The 10,050-nt window shown below is 43.4% G+C and overlaps 1 long non-coding RNA gene across 1 annotated transcript; it reads left to right on the top strand.

Moving 5' to 3' along the window:
* Window positions 1-4,259: 4,259 nt before the first annotated feature.
* LOC310781524 lies at window positions 4,260-9,712 on the top strand. Its single transcript, XR_014552974.1, has 5 exons — window positions 4,260-4,396; window positions 5,369-5,417; window positions 5,846-5,953; window positions 6,795-6,907; window positions 9,132-9,712. It is a non-coding gene; the product is annotated as an uncharacterized lncRNA (long non-coding RNA).
* Window positions 9,713-10,050: the final 338 nt, after the last annotated feature.

Raw genomic sequence — 10,050 nt, 5'->3', positions numbered from 1 at the left:
TGTTAATCACCCTATAGTGTGTGTGTGTGTGTGTGTGTGTGTGTGTGTGTGTGTGTGTGTGTGTGTGTGTGTGTGTGTGTGTGTGTGAGAGAGAGAGGCAGGGAGGGGGGGTTGGTTTAAATCTAAACCAACAAAGTAATAATTCTGAAAAGGGGTTATTAAGATATACAAAGTCTTCTTCAAATTTACCCATGAACAGGTTGGCATAGTTTGGAGAACAAGGACTTCCCATACTAACACCCTGACACTGCAAGTAAAATGCATTTTCAAACCTAAAGTAATTAATCTCTAATAGCCTACCAGTCTAGCCAGATCCGTCAAGAAACCAGTAGGGGGTGTCGGAGTGTGTCTTTTGTCTAAAAAGTGTGCCAGGGCTTGCAAACCCTCCACATGGGGCACATTTGTATACAGACTATTAACATCCATTGTGCATAGAATGCTATTTTCTACAGTGTGTTGTAAAGAACTCAACTTATTAAGAAAATCAGTGGTGTCTTTGACAAAAGAAGGAAGTGTGGCCACCATACTTCTGATGTGTCGGTCAATATATTGTGAAATGGGTTCAGTGATGGATTGGCTTCCAGCGACAGGGAGCGTTTCTGTACAGCTCTTGTGGATCTTAGGAAGAGTGTAAAACACAGGGCGCACAGGATGTTTCTGTAGCATGATTGTTCATCCTGACTATTAAACGAAGAACTCAAAGCTGAACTTAAAAAAGCATCGACCCTCTGTAGAAATTTAACAGATTTTCTTAATAAATCGCGTCACCAGGCTCTTCTCGGCGAGAAAGAGGAGATTTCCCTCGGCTCGTGCACGAGCGGGCCTTTGACAGAGAGAGAGAGAGAGAGAGAGAGAGAGAGCGAGAGAGAGAGAGAGAGAACTCTCTCTGCATTTCACCACATACAGCCCCCGCTGCTCTGTGTCACTTCCTGAAACTCTTTGCTCTTAAATGTTAATATAGGCTACTTGGCCAATACGTAGGCTATCTATCATACAAAATAAAACAAGCGGCCAAACGGTAATGTCTTCATTTAATGTAGAACGCAAAACATCGTTAAACCCGCATTCCTGTGATAAAGTTAACAGTCGGCTTTAAAACGGAGGGTGGTGGGAGGGACTATTTTATTTTGTGGAAGACTGATTTACAGTATGAATAACAGACATTTAGCCATTTAGATTGAGTGACCACAGTCATTATATGCAACCTTGAGTTTGCGCAAGGTCTCTCTCTTATATCTCACCCAGAGAGGGGCCGTTGTCATCGTAATGTGTTGTGTTCAATAATGTTGTTCAGCTAATGTTTAATTTAATGTTTTCTAGATACTGGTCACAATCTATCCAAAGCTGTATAACAATAATTGTTTTCTTGGCTTGTCATCCAGTGTACATTTTGTGATTAAAATCATTTTGTTGTTTTGAATTTCTTGTGTTACAACTATTGTCTTTGGGGTACAGGGTTTTGTTAAAACTAAAAACAAGTCTCCAGGAATTTCGAGCATAAAGGTAGGCTAATAGAATCACCACAGATCCATTGATTTTGGGTTGATTTGAATAATCTTTAGTGTGGAATGACTATAATATCGGCTGAAAAGAATGACACTGATTGGCTGATGTCATATTTCAGGATATAATTGCTTACTAACAAAGTAAAGATGAAAATAATGGAGAAAATTAAAAAAACGAGTGCTTTTTGTAATAGAAAATGGCTATAAATCATTTGGAAAGGTTTTGTAAGTGTATTTCTTAACATGGGGTTGTCAACACACATGTTCTGTGTACCTGGGATGAATTTATTGACAGCCTACGCAACCCACTGAGGACTTTGAGGAAAAAAAACTCTTTCACATTTTTCGGTCAAAAAATAAAGGCTTCATATACAAAAATGGCCACAACTTTTTTTCGCGAGGTTTCCGGCAGAGCAGACCTCTCATTCAGTGGACCTTAATGTCCAAATGAAGAGATAAAACACAAACAAAAAGTAGGCTATATAGCATGCCATGTCAGGTCCTCTCAAATTTTGGGTGACTGGATCCCTGACTATAACAGCTCTCCTGTCCGGCAGCTGCCAAGTTGCCCAGCCTCATCTTCGCCCCCACTATAATAAAAGGCACATAATAAACACACCGTAAAGAATGTATACTGAACTTTCGTAGTCGACAAGTTAGGAATTAATTGACAGGTAGGAAACACCAGCGGCGGCGGGCCGAAGGCTAGATAGAGCAAAGCTGGATCCCCTCCAAACCAGGGATCAGACGGACCCACTCCACCTTCTTTCATAATAATACTTTCTCAACACCACTGATCTTTGCTTCACACCGGCAGCCCTAACGGCCGGACTGCACAGGAAGAGGCAGAAACTGAACATCTACCGACCCTGTGTGGCTGCAAGGTGGAACTACACTGAACCCTCAAACACAGGATTCCGGCAGGTGGATTAACATTGAGGCGATCAATGTGTTAGGGTTAGGCTATTACCCCTGTCAGTGGCCCTGACCAAGGCAATAGACCCTTCTCACGGGGGCCATTTTGTGTCGAAAAGGCAGGGTAAACACAGGTGCAAGCAAAACACTAATGAGGGTTTCTGACGTTCACATAGCAGTTTGGTTACATTTCCGAGGTCAAGCTTCCTGGCAGTACTACACTGTGTGAAATCACTCTGCATCACACACATACACACACACACACACACACACACACACACACACACACACACACACACACACACACACACACACACACACACACACACACACACAAACACACACACACACCCACCATGCGCGCGCCCACACACACACACACACCACGCACGCACGGACGCACGGACACACACACACACACACACACACACACACACACGCACGCACGCACGCACGCACTGTATAGCACCGCATCATTACGCATTTCTGGAAGTGAAAACAGGCTATTTGAAATAGACAGCACAAAATATATTAAAGTCAAAGATACAAGCCTTGTATCTTTGAAAAAATTAATCAATAACAGAACACAGATAGCCTCTTACCAGAAATATGTCGGGATTCGGGTTCGGGGAGCTCTTACAGGTGCGTGCAGTGGTCTCCGGGATGCGTGATTTCTAACCCCACATAAGATAGGCAATAACCACGCCCTGTGCCCGCCTACGCAGCAGTCAAGCGCCGGGATTGGCCGCTCACGTGAGCCAATGGGACGGTGATTACTTGACAAGCTCCTGGTGCGTGACAAGCAGACTGACAAGGCTTCAGCCTGCATGCAGCTCAGCGTGCCGCTACAACATGATTTCGGTAAAAGGGTAAATTAACAATGTTTTAACAAATTTTTCTCCATCAAAACTTCTTAGCAAAACTAACACAGTTAGATTGTTTTTATAGCACAACTTTTTTCATCTCGTCTTAATCTGATATTTGAGGCAATAATTATCTTTCTCCTCAGAAAGCCCTGTGAGAAAATCCTATCAACCCCAAGAGTAATATCTCTGGGTTTCCTGTTTTGAAGGTCTGCTTTGAATAGTAGCCTATAAAATAAATACCTGGTTTCTTGACGGATCTGGCTAGACTGGTTTTAGAGATTAATTACTTTAGGTTTGAAAATGCATTTTACTTGCAGTGTCAGGGTGTTCACTGCATGAAAAGCCTGTTATGCGGGCCAATGCAGAACTGCAAAACGTTAGCTATGCAGCACTTTCTGGCACTTTGCAGCTAGCACAGAATAATCCCACTTATTACCACATATACCTCAATAGATTACCCCCCCCCCCAGCCCCCTACTGTGGGAGGCTTTTATATGTCAATGGGCATGTTGTGATGCAAATCACAACACCCCCCCTCCCCTATCCTGGTCCAGGATGAGGGGCTTTAACACCTCAGGATGAGAGAGTTAGAGAGAGAGAGAGATCTTGAGCCCAAAATGTAAATTAATTAATTTTAACCCGCACCATACACTTTAAAAGTTCAACATTCAACTTTCAAAGTCAAGTTAAACTGTTTTTATTTATAAAATGCACAGTAGTATAATACAAGGTCATTCTGAAAAATGAAATTATGACAAGGCAAGCAATTACAGAAGAATGCATTCACCTTCTTCTGAAATAAGTTTATAATGTAAGGTTCAGTTAATATAAGAACAAAGCAAGAACAATAAGGTACAGGGTCCATACAGCTTTTGAAGAGTAAAATTCAAGCACTTTCACAGGATTTGAAGCTATGCTTCTTTGTAACGTCATCACGTTATGGGACCTTCACATGGTCTCCCAGAGCAATCCAGATGGGTCTCGCGAGAGCTCGTAACGTGATCGCGGAAGGAGGAGATGTTGGTTTGCTGCTCTGCTGCCTATCGATGCCTGCTAACCATGGCTGATATCGACACGGACAGCCCACAGGAACGCAATACCAAGCTTTCGGTAAGAATATACATTAAATAATGATTTAAGGAGGATTCTAGGATTTAACATTAGATTAGATTATATTTTGAAGCGGAGCCTTTGTTGTCGCATTTGTTGTCGCACACGTGACATCACAGCTGCGACCAAACATGGCTGCTGCCAGTCTGTTGTTTTTCAGTTTCAGAATGATCAAAAAGCTACTGTAATTTGCAATCCATGTCCCACACAGGTTCCGAGAGGAGGGGAAACCTCTAAGCTGGCATTACGTTAAATCAAAGCTGGCGATGATGCAGTGGATATGTTTGTTGTTTGTGTTAGCGAGTTTCGTTAGCATTTAGCTCGTAGCGCGGCCTACCGGCCGCTTGGCAGACAAACTTTTACATTTACAGTCTGTGGCTTGTGATCAAACGGCCCCACAAAAGCACTTAATACACAGAGGTGGCGTAAACTTATAGAAACTAATTGAAACCCCTTTACCCGAAATGAAACATCCAGGGATTGTGTATTTAACTCCAAAAAACCACTCGCTAACGTTAAGCTAACCGCGCTAGTTAGCGTTAGCTGCTGGACCACTGAGCTAAATAAGTGCTGGACAGAGCAATCTTAACAGGCTCTAACTGCTTTCTAGCTGTAAATAATTTGTGGTAACCTTTTCCTTAAGTTATGCAGAGCAGCAACCTTTGGAAATAGCATATTTAGAGCGGAGTTTCTGGACTTGGTGAGTGTTATGTGACGCGCGTGGGGGGAAATGGCCCTCGTTTATCAGCGGAGGTAAACCAATAATACAGCATGTTTTTCTGTAGCTGTGGTCAGGAGGGAACAACTGACTGATATCAGATAGGCTATTTCATTGTCCACCTTCAAACTGATATTGATCTAAGGCATTTATCATATCTACTCTATATCTCCAGAGGAAATCTACTACAGTACCACGTCACACTTAAAGGAGAACTTCAATGAATGCTTCACAATTTTCCTCTTTTTTTACAGAATATCTCATAGCAGTGTCCCCTCTGCACCTCCTTGCCAATAGGCTATGGTAAGTTCATATTTTTGTCATATTATTGTTTATCTGTTATCATAATGTACCTAATGCATGTTTAATATGATGCTATCTGGGCAGATAACACTTATGACTTCATTCACCAAGCCAGGCTGCAGCTGTACAGCAGTTTCTTTGTTTCTTTGTTGTTGTTTTTGCTGTACAGCAGCCAGGCTGGCTGAGTGATGTCACTGGTGTTATCTGCCCAGATGGCTTTTTATTGAGCGCGTGCCAGCTGCTTTACAAAAACCAGTTTAGATGCAGCTATGTGTGGGAAAAACAAAACAAGATAATCCTATTGCTTCATACCCCTCTCACATATTAATGTGAAGTGGTCTCCAACCTGCACTGTGCTCTTTTAAGTGCAATGAACTGACTGGAAACTTTATCTTACATCTAATCTTTTCAATGTTTTTTCTCATGAGCCTGTTCACACTCCGCAGACAGCTCTACTTGCCTGACGTGGCCGGTCTCCATTCCTCCAAACCGGAGCAGCGCCAGCTGCATACTGCATGTAGCTACACTGACTATCGGCAAGTACCTCATACTACTTCACATCAAAAAATCACAACTATCTCATATCAGAGCACTCTGGACAGAGCGTGACCGATTTTCCACAGTCAGAAAATATAACGAATAAAATATGATGCATTATTATTCATTAAACCATCCAGCATTATATAAGAATTAAAAGCTCCTTCTACCACTGCAACTACCAACAGAGAAAGAATGAAAATAAAACAAGACAGACTGCCTCTGTCCCCTTGCTCTGACCAGTGTTGCCAGATCTTGCCAGAGAAACAACCAACCAGGTTAAGCTCCAGCCCGTCTGAGACCCTTCTCCCTGCCTTCCTCAGATGCCTGAGCTGGAGTAGCGGGCTGGAGTAGGTTGAACACCTGGTTGCTTGTTTTTCTGGTGAGATCTAGCTCGTAACACTGGCTCTGAACGCACTGAAACTGAATTTCTGTTCATCTGACAGTTCAGATGATGCTCCAACCATTTTTTATTAAATTTATGAACGCACAAATAAATAGCAAAACAATCAGCTGGGTCATGATTACTTTTAACTCATTAACCCATGTTCGCATAATTTAGTTATCTCTGTGTGTGGGCTCTACTAGGCTGCGTGCGAACCACATACCCTTTACAAGGATTAAACCTAAGTGTACTTCTCTCTCATACGCACACACATACACGGAACCACTGCTCTAGTGTGTCTGTAGATATCTGTATATTTTATATGCTTATATGGAAATGTGATGTTATGGAGCTGTATCGTACCAGAGAGTGAGACTAAGACAAAGGACAGTCTTCCATGGCACAATTCTGAAACAATTTTGTATTTATAACATACTACTTTAATTGTTTTTCAGCTGCCTGTAAAACGTGGTATGAGACTGTACGCCGGACCTTCCACTTCAGCCAACCTGGGCTAGAGGGGAAGGGGACAGCCGCAAAGATTTCGTGCCGGAGTCGAAGATTGAGGGTAAATAAGGGACTTACTAGACTAGGCATTAAAGGGAGAGTGCGGATTATTGGACATAATGTTTTATGAACTCCATACCAGCTGTAGAGTGTCTGGGGAGCTGACTTGCTGATCCATGATTCCCGTAGGCGGAGCTCTAGCTTGATCTGAGTGGAGAAAAACCGAGTCCCGGAGGACACTCTAGGGTGACAGAGTTATCAAGTTTTACTCCTAAAGAAAGCATGCATGTGCTATGACATCTCATTTCAACAATAAAACCGCAGTCTTGCTGTTGATCAGACCGTGCTATTTATTGGCACTACTTTCTGGCTCCGCACTGCATCCGCGGTGTTCACTATAACGCTGTGTACAGGTGTTTCAGACACAGCACGCTCTGTAGCCTTGACTTCTGTTGTGATGAAGGTATTTGAGCGTATTGTCTGTGATCACCTGTCCAATGTTGAGATGGACAGCTTCCAGTTCGCTTATCGTGCCAACAGGTCTGTCGAGGATGCTGTGTCTCTGTGTCTCCACAGCATCCTACAGCACCTGGAGGCCCCCGCCACTTACGTTAGAGTTTTATTTATCGATTTTAGCTCTGCGTTTAACACGATCGTGCCCTCCAAACTATTTGATAAACTTATGGCTCTAGGGATCAATCACTCTCTATGCCTTTGGATTCTCGACTTCCTGTCTAACAGGAAGCAAGTAGTTAAAATAGGCAACATGCTCTCTCGAACTATGACTCAACACCGGGGCCCCTCAGGGTTGCGTTCTTTCAGCCCTTCTCTTTGCACTTTATACCAACGATTTTATTTCCCACTCTCAATTTGTTTCGTTTTTTAAGTACGCGGACGACACTACGGTGGTCGGGTATATTAAAAATGGTGATGAATCTGCCTACAGGGCCGAAGTGGCAGCCCTAGTCAACTGGTGCACTTTAAACAATCTTGTCTTAAATTTAGATAAGACCAAGGAAATGATTATTGATTTCCGCAAAAGCGGCTCAGTGCCCCCCTCTCTGGTCATTTGTGACCAGCCCGTCGACAGGGTTGACAGCTTGAAATTTCTGGGCACCACCATATGCCGCTCCCTGAAATGGGAAGTCAACACTTGTAACATTGTGAGCAAAGCCCACCAGAGGCTTCACTTTCTGAGGCAGCTCAAGAAGTTTGGTGTGTCTGGGGAGGCGATGGCTCACTTCTACACAGCCACTGTGGAAAGTGTCCTCACCTTCTCAGTCACAGTGTGGTACAGCTGAGTAACTTCGTCAGATCGACCTGGAATGGGCAGAGAGAGAGGGGAGAGAGAAAGAGGTGGAGCAAGAAGACGCAGATCAACAGAGTTGGAGAGTTACTGCTGCCGAGAAGCCTAGCCTATATTAGGCTATGTCATTTTTATTTATTTTTTAACTGACAACATTGTTAGATTTAGGTTTTAACATTGTTAGTCTCTCGTACCATGGGATTTGGTGCAGTGCTCTTCTACTGAAGAGCACTGCAGTGACCAGGGTAAGAGAGACTACAGTAGGCTACCTAAATCTAACAATGTTGTCAGGTAAAAAAATAAAAATAGATACATAGACTATATTCTCCCGGTAGCTCTCCAACTCTGTTGATCTGCGTATTTTCTATTCTCTTCTCTTCATCTTCTCTCCTCTCTCTCTGCCCATTCTAGGTCAAGGTCAAGGTCTAGCTCCTCATCTGTGTATTCAGGTTCATAAAGACATCCCCTCGAATCTGGTGTAAACGGCATATATTCATTGCTTTCATAGTCAAGACATGTTTAGTATGTTTTAGTAGCCTGTTTACAGAGCGCGCTGTGTCTGAAACACCTGTACACAGCGGTATAGTGCGGAGCCAGAAAGTAGTGCCAATAAATAGCACGGTCTGATCAACAGCAAGACTGCGGTTTTATTGTTGAAATGAGATGTCATAACACATGCATGCTTTCTTTAGGAGTTAAACTTGATAACTCCGTGACCCTAGAATGTCAGTCGGGACTAGTTTTTCTCAACTCAGATCAAGCTAGAGCCCCGCCCACGGGAATCATGGATCAGCAAGTCAGCTCCCCAGACACTCTACAACTGGTATGGAGTTCATACAACGTTATGTCCAATAATCCGCACTATCTTTAAGATTACGTGATCTTTTACTTTGAAGGTAATTGTTATTGTTACTGCACCGCATGAGGGAAACTAGTTAGTTGTTTAGCAGTTACTGACTGCGTCTGATTGTGTTTACAGCTCTTCACATTGAGGGCAAGCATGCTGACTGCGAGTGAAAAGGAGATGTGGGGAGGCGTCATACCAGATCTCATGTCGGATGAGGAGGACGGCACTGTAGCTGGAGTCGATGGATGGATTGTGCGGCCACCATCTTTTCGCAGCCACGAGCTCAGTGACTTGTGTGCTGTACTCCAGGGCAGGCTGGACGCCATTCCTGTCCACCCAGCTTCCCACATGACACGCCGCCCTCCGCGGCTTGGGGGACCATTTTCGGACAGACTTGCCCCCCGAAAAATGGAGCCAGAGGCCAAAAAACACTGCGTTCCCACTGGTCCTTGAAATCCTTGAAAGTTTGTGGATTTGGGGGGAGAATCTAGGCTTTAAAAGTTTGTGAAAATAGACATGTGTCCTGGAAAACTCTTTGTTGCTTTTTTCCCAGTAAGAGCTGGTGTGTGTGTGTTATGAAGAAGCGCATTTCCTGTGTGGATTTGATGTTGAGGAAGGCGTGTTTTTGTTATTTCATATTTTGAGATTGTGCATTGTTTTACAATTTCTTTTTGCAGTGTGCTGTGGTTTATATTAAAAGCTTTTCCTCAATATTCCTTGATTTATGTATTTTTTCCACTCTCCCAATACATTGATCTCATTGCAGTGTAAAATGTGTATTTAGACACAATTTATTATTATGAAATTCATTTATTATTAATAAAAGCAGCATTGTGGGGGGGCGGGGGGTTTACGTGGGGTTAGGACCTGAGCCAATCGGTGTTTATCTATCCACCCACGTGGGGGTAGGACCTGAGCCAATCGGTGTTGATATCCACCCACGTGGGCTTAGGCCCTGAGCCAATCAGCGCTGACCTATAGAATTGTACCAACCAGTCAGTTTCAGCTGTTTGTAGTTGTCATCCAATCATTACCTTCCTATATAGCCAGA

This window comes from Poromitra crassiceps (genome assembly GCF_964638095.1).
Source record: "Poromitra crassiceps genome assembly, chromosome: 8".
NCBI lineage: Eukaryota > Metazoa > Chordata > Actinopteri > Beryciformes > Melamphaidae > Poromitra > Poromitra crassiceps.
Note: the sequence above shows the minus strand (reverse complement) of the source record. Positions and strands in the feature narration are given on the sequence as shown.